Below are 12,764 nucleotides of genomic sequence, written 5' to 3' on the forward strand. Positions count from 1 at the left end.
CTCTTTCCTGTCAGCCCCCACCACTGTGGCTGCTGCAGATGGATTTCACGAAGCCAACGAGCCGGCAAAAACGCCTTCTCGCCTGTCAATAACCGCCGTTTTTACGGCGAACCAGAGAAATCACAAAAGTTGCATTATTTCTGGTTGCACGGCTCACGCCGTATGTGTTTCAAATGCAGTAAATGTGCCCACTTTTCTGTGTTCACCCCTGCACACAAGCACTATAAACCCCGTGTCCCCCACTCACATAAAGCGGCCACCGGCCGCTCGAGTGCTAGAGTTAGGTCACGTTTCCGCTTGTTTGCGTCCACGACTAACCACCACACGCGCTGTCACACAGGCACTCTTAACCGGTCATGTTCCACGCGTAAGAGTTGTGCCCGCTCAAACGCGCTCACACATTTTCGCGAACATTATGCCTCAGGCGCCACGCGCCGCGCCACACACCATTTGTTTTCCGCCCAGGGTGGCCAGAGCGATGAGTGTAGGGCCACACACAAGCCACTCCCCGCTCGAAGCGGCAGAGATGCAGTGTGAAGGGCGGCCAGCCATCGCGAGCGATCGGCTGGCCCACAGCACAGAGAGCGCGCGCACTGCGCCCGCCCCTCCTATACAGGCCGTCAAACCCGCGAAGCGCGGCGTTTCGAGCCCGGAGGCCGTTCTATCCCGTGTGGCGCACGCGAGAGCGTGGGAAGCCATTCCAGGTGTATCAGAATGGGTGCTGAAAACAGTGAAGCACGGCTACACTCTGCAGTTCGCTCGCCGCCCTCCGCGCTTCTGTGCGCGTACAGAGACGAGAGTGAGCGAGGAAGTAGCACATCTACTTCGAGCAGAAATAGCCACGCTGCTGTGCAAAGGGGCTATAGAACCGGTTCCCCATTCTACGAGCGAGTCAGGCTTTTACAGCCGGTATTTTCTCGTGCCAAAAAGGGATGGGTCGCTCAGACCGATTCTGGATCTGAGGCGTCTGAACAAAGCTCTTATGAAAAGATCGTTCAAGATGCTCACGACCAAGCAGATCCTCGCACATATTCGCCCGAGAGACTGGCTAATCTCCCTAGATTTGAAAGATGCATATTTTCAAATCAAGATAACGCCGCGTCACAGGCCATTCTTACGATTCGCCTTCGACGGCCAGGCTTATCAATACACCATCCTTCGGTTCGGCCTGTCACTAGCACCCCGTACATTTACGAAGTGCATGGACGCGGCCCTCGCTCCTCTGAGAAATCGAGGGATGCGAGTATTGAACTATCTGGACGATTGGCTCATCCTGGCGCAGTCGGAGGCCGAGCTCCTCGCCCACAGGGCAATGCTGCTCAGCCATCTGGACAGCCTGGGCCTCACGGTCAATTGGACCAAGAGCTCATTAGTGCCCATGCAATCAACCTCATTTCTGGGTTTGAATCTGGACACTGTGGCAATGTCAGCCCGCCTGTCACCCCAACGCGCGCGCCAAGTTCGGCGCATGGCTGCGTACTTCCGGCCGGGCAAAATCGCACCTCAAGCTTTTTCAGAGGATGCTGGGACGTATGGCCTCAGCTGCAGCTGTGCTCCAGCTGGGATTAATGCGCATGCGCCCGCTGCAATGCTGGTTAAACGCCCGAGTGCCTCACAGAGCCTGGGCGTCCGGAGGCTTCAGGATCAGAGTGACTCAGGGCTGCGTGTCAGCCCTAGAGCCCTGGTTAGTAGCCGACTGGTACCAGAGGGGAGTGACGATGGGAGCCATCTCACACCGCAAGGTCATCTCGACGGACGCCTCCACCACGGGTTGGGGCGCCGTTTTCGAGGGCAGATCAGCCTCGGGCCTTTGGTCGAGCGAGGAAAAACTCCTACACATAAACTGTTTGGAGATGATAGCGGTAGAGAACGCGCTCAGGCAGTTTCTCCCGCTTTTACGAGGACACCACGTGTTAGTCCGGTCGGACAATACCACAGTGGTGTCCTACGTGAACCGGCAGGGCGGTGTCAGGTCCAGATGTCTGGGCAATCTGACAGAACGCCTGCTCGTGTGGGCACACAGCTCGCTGCGCTCGCTGAGAGCTGCGCACATGCCGGGCCACCTCAATGTGGGCCCGGACAAGCTGTCCAGTGGCCTCATTCTCCCAGGAGAATGGTCCCTGCACCCCCAGACAGTCCAGCTGGTATGGCGCCTGTTCGGCAGAGCGGAGCTCGACCTCTTTGCAACAAAAGAGAACGCCCGCTGCCCGACGTTTCTGTCCAAAAGCGAGGATGCGCTGTCCCAAACTTGGCCCAGCCTCCCGCTGTATGCTTTCCCGCCGATTTCCCTATTGCCCCAGGTCATAGCGAAAATCAGGGAGACGCGCCGCCCGGTGCTCCTTATAGCACCGCGCTGGGAGAACCAGATTTGGTACCCAGAGCTGGTGAAGCTGTCGCACTCACCCCCCTGGCCAGTTCCGCTGAGAGCAGACCTTCTCTCTCAAGCAGGAGGGTCAGTTTGGCATCCCCATCCAGAGCGATGGTCTCTGCATGTATGGGTGACCAACGGATACCCGTTGACCTGCCCGAAGGGGTTATGAACACGATTTCACACTCTAGAGCCCCCTCGACGAGGCGGTTATATAGTTCTAAGTGGTCGGTGTTCACTAAGTGGTGTGTTTCCAAGGGATTGGACCCACAGCAATGTGGGGTCCAGCGGGTGCTCTCCTTCCTCCAAGAGCTTTTGGAATTGGGCAGGTCCCCTTCCACGCTCAAAGTGTATGTAGCGGCTATAGCAGCTTTCGCTCAGACGACGCTAGGTAGCACGCTAGGAAGGAACGAGCTCATCATCCGTTTCCTCAGAGGAGCCAGACGGATGAATCCCCCGCGGCCCCCGTCGGTTCCTATATGGGATCTGGCCTTGGTCCTAGAGGCCCTGAAGGCTCATCCCTTTGAACCGCTCGAGACTGTGGAACCAAGGTTCCTTTCGCTAAAAACCGCGTTTCTGATAGCTCTGGCTTCAGTGAAACGCGTGGGGGATCTACACGCGCTCTCAGTGAGCCCGACGTGTATGGAGTTCGGTCCTAATGACTCTAAGGTCATTCTCAGACCGAGGCATGGTTATGTCCCCAAAGCGATCGGCACTCCCTTCAGGGCGCAGATTATCTCCCTCTCGGCTCTGCCAGCATCCGATGAGGGGGACGGTGGCAATATCCTCTGCCCTGTCAGGGCATTGAGGGTTTATGTCACACGCTCCGCCGCCTTCAGGCGTTCTGAGCAGCTATTTGTTTCGTTTGGTGGGCGCACTAAGGGTCTCGCCTCCTCGAAACAGACCCTGTCCAGGTGGATAGTGGACCGGACGCAATTGCAACTGCATACGCTTCCAAACACCTGCAGTGCCCGCTAGGTGTCAGAGCACACTCCACCAGAGGCATGGCCTCTTCGTGGGCTTGGGCCAGAGGGATTTCCATCCACGATATCTGTATGGCGGCAGGCTGGGCCTCCCCGTCTACGTTCGTGAGATTTTACAATCTGGAAGTTCCTGCCTTACAGGCGAAAGTGTTATCAGTTCAATAGGGCTGTTGGTTCTGCCCAGTGGTTCTGCGCAGACATAGCTCACATACTGGTAGTAAGTTCGGTACTAGGCTCATGTGAATTTGAAGGAGACCGGCGGTGCCGTTCCCTCATTTACGAGACGAGCTGTTGTGAGTTTGAAGGTGACCGGCGGTGCCGTTCCCTCATTTACGAGACGAGCTGTTGTGAGTTTGAAGGAGACCGGCGGTGCCGTTCCCTCATTTACGAGACGAGCTGTTGTGAGTTTGAAGGAGACCGGCGGTGCCGTTCCCTCATTTACGAGACGAGCTGTTGTGAGTTTGAAGGTGACCGGCGGTGCCGTTACCTCACTCATATAACAAGATATTGTGAATTTGAAGGCGACCGGCGTTGCCGCTCCCTCATTCATGAGACAAGGTGTGGTGAATTTGAAGGAGACCGGCAGGTGCCGTTCCCTCATTCATGGGACAGGGTGTTGTAACCACCCGTCGTAACCACCCGTCAGTTCGAATGAAGTGTCTGTATATGTGGTGGCCCGTTTTCCTTACCGGCCACTCTGCCCGAGCAATGTTTTTTTTTTCCCCGGTTCCCTGGGATACATATGCTGTATGCGAGGCGCACACGGCGTTGACAAATGTGTTCCCGATGCGTAAGGAAACTTACGCAATACGAGAGAACCTCTCGTAAGAGAACGATACTCGGTTACTTAACGTAACCTCGGTTCTCTCTAGAAGAGGGAACGAGTATTGCGTTCCTTGCCGTGCGCCCCGCGTGCTTTTACGTTTCAGAACTACGAAAACCGAATATGCAGCCCGTGAGCCCTGCTTATATACACGTGGCCACGCCCCACCTGTAGGCAAATGAAGCCAGGTGGGCGCGAAGCGCCCTCATTGGTCGCCACGTCACGCGGGCTCACCGATAGGCTGCTGCAGTTGCCAGCAGAGCAGCCAATAGCACGCTGGAATAGCCTGCTATGGTCTGCCAGGCTGCCGCACTGCGTTGACAATGTTACAAAATTAAGGATAATTTTGGGGTTTTCAGAAATCTCGAAGAAAGAATACTTTCCCGTAGCGTAAGGAACTTACGCAATACTCGTTCCCTCTTCTAGAGAGAACCGAGGTTACATTAAGTAACCGAGTATCGTTTTCACTGGCGTCTCGTGGCCATGATGTTTTCTAGTTTTCACTGGCGTCTCGTCTCCATGATGTTTTCCAGTTTTCACTGGCGTCTCGTCTCCCATGATGTTTTCTAGTTTTCACTGGCGTCTCGTCTCCATGATGTTTTCTAGTTTTCACTGGCGTCTCGTCTCCATGATGTTTTCTAGTTTTCACTGGCGTCTCGTCTCCATGATGTTTTCTAGTTTTCACTGGCGTCTCGTCTCCATGATGTTTTCTAGTTTTCACTGGCGTCTCGTGGCCATGATGTTTTCTAGTTTTCACTGGCGTCTCGTGGCCATGATGTTTTCTAGTTTTCACTGGCGTCTCGTGGCCATGATGTTTTCTAGCTTTCACTGGCGTCTCGTCTCCATGATGTTTTCTAGTTTTCACTGGCGTCTCGTGGCCATGATGTTTTCTAGTTTTCACTGGCGTCTCGTCTCCATGATGTTTTCTAGTTTTCACTGGCGTCTCGTGGCCATGATGTTTTCTAGTTTTCACTGGCGTCTCGTGGCCATGATGTTTTCTAGTTTTCACTGGCGTCTCGTGGCCATGATGTTTTCTAGTTTTCACTGGCGTCTCGTCTCCATGATGTTTTCTAGTTTTCACTGGCGTCTCGTCTCCATGATGTTTTCTAGTTTTCACTGGCGTCTCGTCTCCATGATGTTTTCTAGTTTTCACTGGCGTCTCGTCTCCATGATGTTTTCTAGTTTTCACTGGCGTCTCGTGGCCATGATGTTTTCTAGTTTTCACTGGCGTCTCGTCTCCATGATGTTTTCTAGTTTTCACTGGCGTCTCGTCTCCATGATGTTTTCTAGTTTTCACTGGCGTCTCGTCTCCATGATGTTTTCTAGTTTTCACTGGCGTCTCGTCTCCATGATGTTTTCTAGTTTTCACTGGCGTCTCGTCTCCATGATGTTTTCTAGTTTTCACTGGCGTCTCGTCTCCATGATGTTTTCTAGTTTTCACTGGCGTCTCGTCTCCATGATGTTTTCTAGTTTTCACTGGCGTCTCGTCTCCATGATGTTTTCTAGTTTTCACTGGCGTCTCGTGGCCATGATGTTTTCTAGTTTTCACTGGCGTCTCGTGGCCATGATGTTTTCTAGTTTTCACTGGCGTCTCGTCTCCATGATGTTTTCTAGTTTTCACTGGCGTCTCGTGGCCATGATGTTTTCTAGTTTTCACTGGCGTCTCGTCTCCATGATGTTTTCTAGTTTTCACTGGCGTCTCGTCTCCATGATGTTTTCTAGTTTTCACTGGCGTCTCGTCTCCATGATGTTTTCACTGGCGTCTCGTCTCCATGATGTTTTCTAGTTTTCACTGGCGTCTCGTGGCCATGATGTTTTCTAGTTTTCACTGGCGTCTCGTGGCCATGATGTTTTCTAGTTTTCACTGGCGTCTCGTGGCCATGATGTTTTCTAGTTTTCACTGGCGTCTCGTGGCCATGATGTTTTCTAGTTTTCACTGGCGTCTCGTCTCCATGATGTTTTCTAGTTTTCACTGGCGTCTCGTGGCCATGATGTTTTCTAGTTTTCACTGGCGTCTCGTGGCCATGATGTTTTCTAGTTTTCACTGGCGTCTCGTGGCCATGATGTTTTCTAGTTTTCACTGGCGTCTCGTGGCCATGATGTTTTCTAGTTTTCACTGGCGTCTCGTCTCCATGATGTTTTCTAGTTTTCACTGGCGTCTCGTGGCCATGATGTTTTCTAGTTTTCACTGGCGTCTCGTCGCCATGATGTTTTCTAGTTTTCACTGGCGTCTCGTCTCCATGATGTTTTCTAGTTTTCACTGGCGTCTCGTGGCCATGATGTTTTCTAGTGTTCACTGGCGTCTCGTCTCCATGATGTTTTCTAGTTTTCACTGGCGTCTCGTGGCCATGATGTTTTCTAGTTTTCACTGGCGTCTCGTCTCCATGATGTTTTCTAGTTTTCACTGGCGTCTCGTGGCCATGATGTTTTCTAGTTTTCACTGGCGTCTCGTCTCCATGATGTTTTCTAGTTTTCACTGGCGTCTCGTGGCCATGATGTTTTCTAGTTTTCACTGGCGTCTCGTCTCCATGATGTTTTCTAGTTTTCACTGGCGTCTCGTCTCCATGATGTTTTCTAGTTTTCACTGGCGTCTCGTCTCCATGATGTTTTCTAGTTTTCACTGGCGTCTCGTGGCCATGATGTTTTCTAGTTTTCACTGGCGTCTCGTGGCCATGATGTTTTCTAGTTTTCACTGGCGTCTCGTGGCCATGATGTTTTCTAGTTTTCACTGGCGTCTCGTCTCCATGATGTTTTCTAGTTTTCACTGGCGTCTCGTGGCCATGATGTTTTCTAGTTTTCACTGGCGTCTCGTGGCCATGATGTTTTCTAGTGTTCACTGGCGTCTCGTCTCCATGATGTTTTCTAGTTTTCACTGGCGTCTCGTCTCCATGATGTTTTCTAGTTTTCACTGGCGTCTCGTCTCCATGATGTTTTCTAGTTTTCACTGGCGTCTCGTCTCCATGATGTTTTCTAGTTTTCACTGGCGTCTCGTGGCCATGATGTTTTCTAGTTTTCACTGGCGTCTCGTCTCCATGATGTTTTCTAGTTTTCACTGGCGTCTCGTGGCCATGATGTTTTCTAGTTTTCACTGGCGTCTCGTCTCCATGATGTTTTCTAGTTTTCACTGGCGTCTCGTCTCCATGATGTTTTCTAGTTTTCACTGGCGTCTCGTCTCCATGATGTTTTCTAGTTTTCACTGGCGTCTCGTCTCCATGATGTTTTCTAGTTTTCACTGGCGTCTCGTGGCCATGATGTTTTCTAGTTTTCACTGGCGTCTCGTCTCCATGATGTTTTCTAGTTTTCACTGGCGTCTCGTGGCCATGATGTTTTCTAGTTTTCACTGGCGTCTCGTCGCCATGATGTTTTCTAGTTTTCACTGGCGTCTCGTCTCCATGATGTTTTCTAGTTTTCACTGGCGTCTCGTCTCCATGATGTTTTCTAGTTTTCACTGGCGTCTCGTGGCCATGATGTTTTCTAGTTTTCACTGGCGTCTCGTCTCCATGATGTTTTCTAGTTTTCACTGGCGTCTCGTGGCCATGATGTTTTCTAGTTTTCACTGGCGTCTCGTGGCCATGATGTTTTCTAGTTTTCACTGGCGTCTCGTCTCCATGATGTTTTCTAGTTTTCACTGGCGTCTCGTGGCCATGATGTTTTCTAGTTTTCACTGGCGTCTCGTCGCCATGATGTTTTCTAGTTTTCACTGGCGTCTCGTCTCCATGATGTTTTCTAGTTTTCACTGGCGTCTCGTGGCCATGATGTTTTCTAGTGTTCACTGGCGTCTCGTCTCCATGATGTTTTCTAGTTTTCACTGGCGTCTCGTGGCCATGATGTTTTCTAGTGTTCACTGGCGTCTCGTCTCCATGATGTTTTCTAGTTTTCACTGGCGTCTCGTCTCCATGATGTTTTCTAGTTTTCACTGGCGTCTCGTCTCCATGATGTTTTCTAGTTTTCACTGGCGTCTCGTCTCCATGATGTTTTCTAGTTTTCACTGGCGTCTCGTGGCCATGATGTTTTCTAGTTTTCACTGGCGTCTCGTGGCCATGATGTTTTCTAGTTTTCACTGGCGTCTCGTGGCCATGATGTTTTCTAGTTTTCACTGGCGTCTCGTCTCCATGATGTTTTCTAGTTTTCACTGGCGTCTCGTGGCCATGATGTTTTCTAGTTTTCACTGGCGTCTCGTGGCCATGATGTTTTCTAGTTTTCACTGGCGTCTCGTCTCCATGATGTTTTCTATTTTTCACTGGCGTCTCGTCTCCATGATGTTTTCCAGTTTTCACTGGCGTCTCGTGGCTATGATGTTTTCTAGTTTTCACTGGCGTCTCGTGGCCATGATGTTTTCTATTTTTCACTGGCGTCTCGTCTCCATGATGTTTTCCAGTTTTCACTGGCGTCTCGTGGCTATGATGTTTTCTAGTTTTCACTGGCGTCTCGTCTCCATGATGTTTTCTAGTTTTCACTGGCGTCTCGTCTCCATGATGTTTTCTAGTTTTCACTGGCGTCTCGTCTCCATGATGTTTTCTAGTTTTCACTGGCGTCTCGTCTCCATGATGTTTTCTAGTTTTCACTGGCGTCTCGTCGCCATGATGTTTTCTAGTTTTCACTGGCGTCTCGTCTCCATGATGTTTTCTAGTTTTCACTGGCGTCTCGTCTCCATGATGATGTTTTCTAGTTTTCACTGGCGTCTCGTCTCCATGATGTTTTCCAGTTTTCACTGGCGTCTCGTCTCCATGATGTTTTCTAGTTTTCACTGGCGTCTCGTCGCCATGATGTTTTCTAGTTTTCACTGGCGTCTCGTCTCCATGATGTTTTCTAGTTTTCACTGGCGTCTCGTCTCCATGATGTTTTCTAGTTTTCACTGGCGTCTCGTGGCCATGATGTTTTCTAGTTTTCACTGGCGTCTCGTGGCTATGATGTTTTCTAGTTTTCACTGGCGTCTCGTCTCCATGATGTTTTCTAGTTTTCACTGGCGTCTCGTCTCCATGATGTTTTCTAGTTTTCACTGGCGTCTCGTCTCCATGATGTTTTCTAGTTTTCACTGGCGTCTCGTGGCCATGATGTTTTCTAGTTTTCACTGGCGTCTCGTCTCCATGATGTTTTCTAGTTTTCACTGGCGTCTCGTGGCCATGATGTTTTCTAGTTTTCACTGGCGTCTCGTGGCTATGATGTTTTCTAGTTTTCACTGGCGTCTCGTGGCTATGATGTTTTCTAGTTTTCACTGGCGTCTCGTCTCCATGATGTTTTCTAGTTTTCACTGGCGTCTCGTGGCCATGATGTTTTCTAGTTTTCACTGGCGTCTCGTGGCTAAGATGTTTTCTAGTTTTCACTGGCGTCTCGTGGCCATGATGTTTTCTAGTTTTCACTGGCGTCTCGTGGCCATGATGTTTTCTAGTTTTCACTGGCGTCTCGTCTCCATGATGTTTTCTAGTTTTCACTGGCGTCTCGTCTCCATGATGTTTTCTAGTTTTCACTGGCGTCTCGTGGCCATGATGTTTTCTAGTTTTCACTGGCGTCTCGTGGCTATGATGTTTTCTAGTTTTCACTGGCGTCTCGTGGCTATGATGTTTTCTAGTTTTCACTGGCGTCTCGTCTCCATGATGTTTTCTAGTTTTCACTGGCGTCTCGTGGCCATGATGTTTTCTAGTTTTCACTGGCGTCTCGTGGCTATGATGTTTTCTAGTTTTCACTGGCGTCTCGTGGCCATGATGTTTTCTAGTTTTCACTGGCGTCTCGTCTCCATGATGTTTTCTAGTTTTCACTGGCGTCTCGTGGCCATGATGTTTTCTAGTTTTCACTGGCGTCTCGTCTCCATGATGTTTTCTAGTTTTCACTGGCGTCTCGTGGCCATGATGTTTTCTAGTTTTCACTGGCGTCTCGTGGCCATGATGTTTTCTAGTTTTCACTGGCGTCTCGTCTCCATGATGTTTTCTAGTTTTCACTGGCGTCTCGTGGCCATGATGTTTTCTAGTTTTCACTGGCGTCTCGTGGCCATGATGTTTTCTAGTTTTCACTGGCGTCTCGTGGCTATGATGTTTTCTAGTTTTCACTGGCGTCTCGTCTCCATGATGTTTTCTAGTTTTCACTGGCGTCTCGTCTCCATGATGTTTTCTAGTTTTCACTGGCGTCTCGTCTCCATGATGTTTTCTAGTTTTCACTGGCGTCTCGTCTCCATGATGTTTTCTAGTTTTCACTGGCGTCTCGTGGCCATGATGTTTTCTAGTTTTCACTGGCGTCTCGTCGCCATGATGTTTTCTAGTTTTCACTGGCGTCTCGTCTCCATGATGTTTTCTAGTTTTCACTGGCGTCTCGTGGCCATGATGTTTTCTAGTTTTCACTGGCGTCTCGTCTCCATGATGTTTTCTAGTTTTCACTGGCGTCTCGTGGCCATGATGTTTTCTAGTTTTCACTGGCGTCTCGTCTCCATGATGTTTTCTAGTTTTCACTGGCGTCTCGTCGCCATGATGTTTTCTAGTTTTCACTGGCGTCTCGTCTCCATGATGTTTTCTAGTTTTCACTGGCGTCTCGTGGCCATGATGTTTTCTAGTTTTCACTGGCGTCTCGTCTCCATGATGTTTTCTAGTTTTCACTGGCGTCTCGTCTCCATGATGTTTTCTAGTTTTCACTGGCGTCTCGTGGCCATGATGTTTTCTAGTTTTCACTGGCGTCTCGTCGCCATGATGTTTTCTAGTTTTCACTGGCGTCTCGTCTCCATGATGTTTTCTAGTTTTCACTGGCGTCTCGTCGCCATGATGTTTTCTAGTTTTCACTGGCGTCTCGTCTCCATGATGTTTTCTAGTTTTCACTGGCGTCTCGTGGCCATGATGTTTTCTAGTTTTCACTGGCGTCTCGTCTCCATGATGTTTTCTAGTTTTCACTGGCGTCTCGTCTCCATGATGTTTTCTAGTTTTCACTGGCGTCTCGTGGCCATGATGTTTTCTAGTTTTCACTGGCGTCTCGTGGCCATGATGTTTTCTAGTTTTCACTGGCGTCTCGTGGCCATGATGTTTTCTAGTTTTCACTGGCGTCTCGTGGCCATGATGTTTTCTAGTTTTCACTGGCGTCTCGTGGCCATGATGTTTTCTAGTTTTCACTGGCGTCTCGTGGCCATGATGTTTTCTAGTTTTCACTGGCGTCTCGTCTCCATGATGTTTTCTAGTTTTCACTGGCGTCTCGTCGCCATGATGTTTTCTAGTTTTCACTGGCATCTTGGAGCGCAATAAGTGGGCGTATCGTATTCAAATAACTTGACAAGTTGACGTCATCTAGTCAGAGAAAAAGCTTCGGCCTTCTAGCGATTCTTAAAAATGACTCGGAGTCGACTCTTACTTTTGAAAGAAAATAACTATATATACGGTGCACTGTCATATTTCAAACTTTGCAGGATGTTTTTGTTCACTTAGATCTATGTTACACACTACATGAAAGGTACATTTCAAAATTCCATGATAGGTGCTCTTTAAGATGACCTGCTTGGGGGAAAAGTGTCGATTGCAGCACCTCGTTTATATTAACCTCAAAGATTTCAGAGTTTGAGTTCTCTCCTCTCATTAAAACCAGCCGAGTGACCCGATGTGAACAAGAGGTCCATTGTGCGGTGTCATTGGGAGCTCATGCTGAAATGAAGGTCTTGACAGCTCCAGTGAATGTAAAGAGCGCTCTTTGATTCACAAATTTGAATAAGTTTTGTTTTTCATGTTGCTAAGAGGAGCACACCATACAGTTTGAGTGACAAAGTGAATCGGCTGAATTATAGTTGTGTGTCGCTTACAAAAGTGGGCCGGTGTGATGAGCAATTTACATTCAGTTATACCATATGGTTTCTGTCATTTTAGGCAGTTATCACGATTTCATTTCAAGTGTTCATTTTTTAAATAAGTTTAGTTTTAGTGAGTTATGTGATGCTGTAAAAACGGGGGGTGTGACGTCATGATTGACAGCTGAGATTGACGGTTTCTCTGAGTGAAGTCGTCACTGAAGCACTAACAGACTTTTTTCTGGATTTTTGGGAGGAGATTGGAGCTTTAGCTTTCATTTCTACATTTCTATAACTGTTTATTTCACACCATCATAATGAATTGTTCTTCATCTGTGAGAGTGTGGGCGGGCTTTTGATAATCGCGCCTCTACTTCCTGCTCTCGGTCCCGAGAGGTCAGCGGCGTGTGCGGCCTACGAAAGCTTCAACTCTGGTCAGCGGAAGTCAATGAAGTCGCGTCGTCCATATTTTTTTACGGTCTATGGTACAAACACAGGCATCACCACAGCAGTAAGAGAAAAGGCCCGGACTTACCAATTACGTAACTTTGCATTTTGTGTTTATGACACTTTAAAACAACGAAACGCCTGCCGTTTTGTGCGTCCGTGTGCACACTCGCATTGGTGCCCTTTGTTTAGTCATGAGGTGTTAAAATCGTGTGAAAATCGCCCCGGTGTGAACGGGCCTTATGGAGTGGCCTGAGCACTAGTGGGGTCAACAATAATCGATTCGGCAATGCATCGCAATGCGGGGCATGCACGATTCAGCATCGATGCGGCTAAGTGCCTTAATCAATTATGTCATTGTTTATTTTCTGGCCTTAAGTTGGACAATAAAGT

At 49.1% G+C, this 12,764-nt stretch overlaps 1 protein-coding gene across 2 annotated transcripts in view; it reads left to right on the plus strand.

Moving 5' to 3' along the window:
* The window catches only part of cep295 (centrosomal protein 295), a 71,155-nt gene that overhangs the window by 43,346 nt on the left and 15,045 nt on the right, over positions 1 to 12,764 (plus strand). The window lies entirely within an intron of this gene.

The sequence above is a fragment of the Gobio gobio genome, assembly GCF_949357685.1.
Source record: "Gobio gobio genome assembly, chromosome: 8".
Taxonomy (NCBI): domain Eukaryota; kingdom Metazoa; phylum Chordata; class Actinopteri; order Cypriniformes; family Gobionidae; genus Gobio; species Gobio gobio.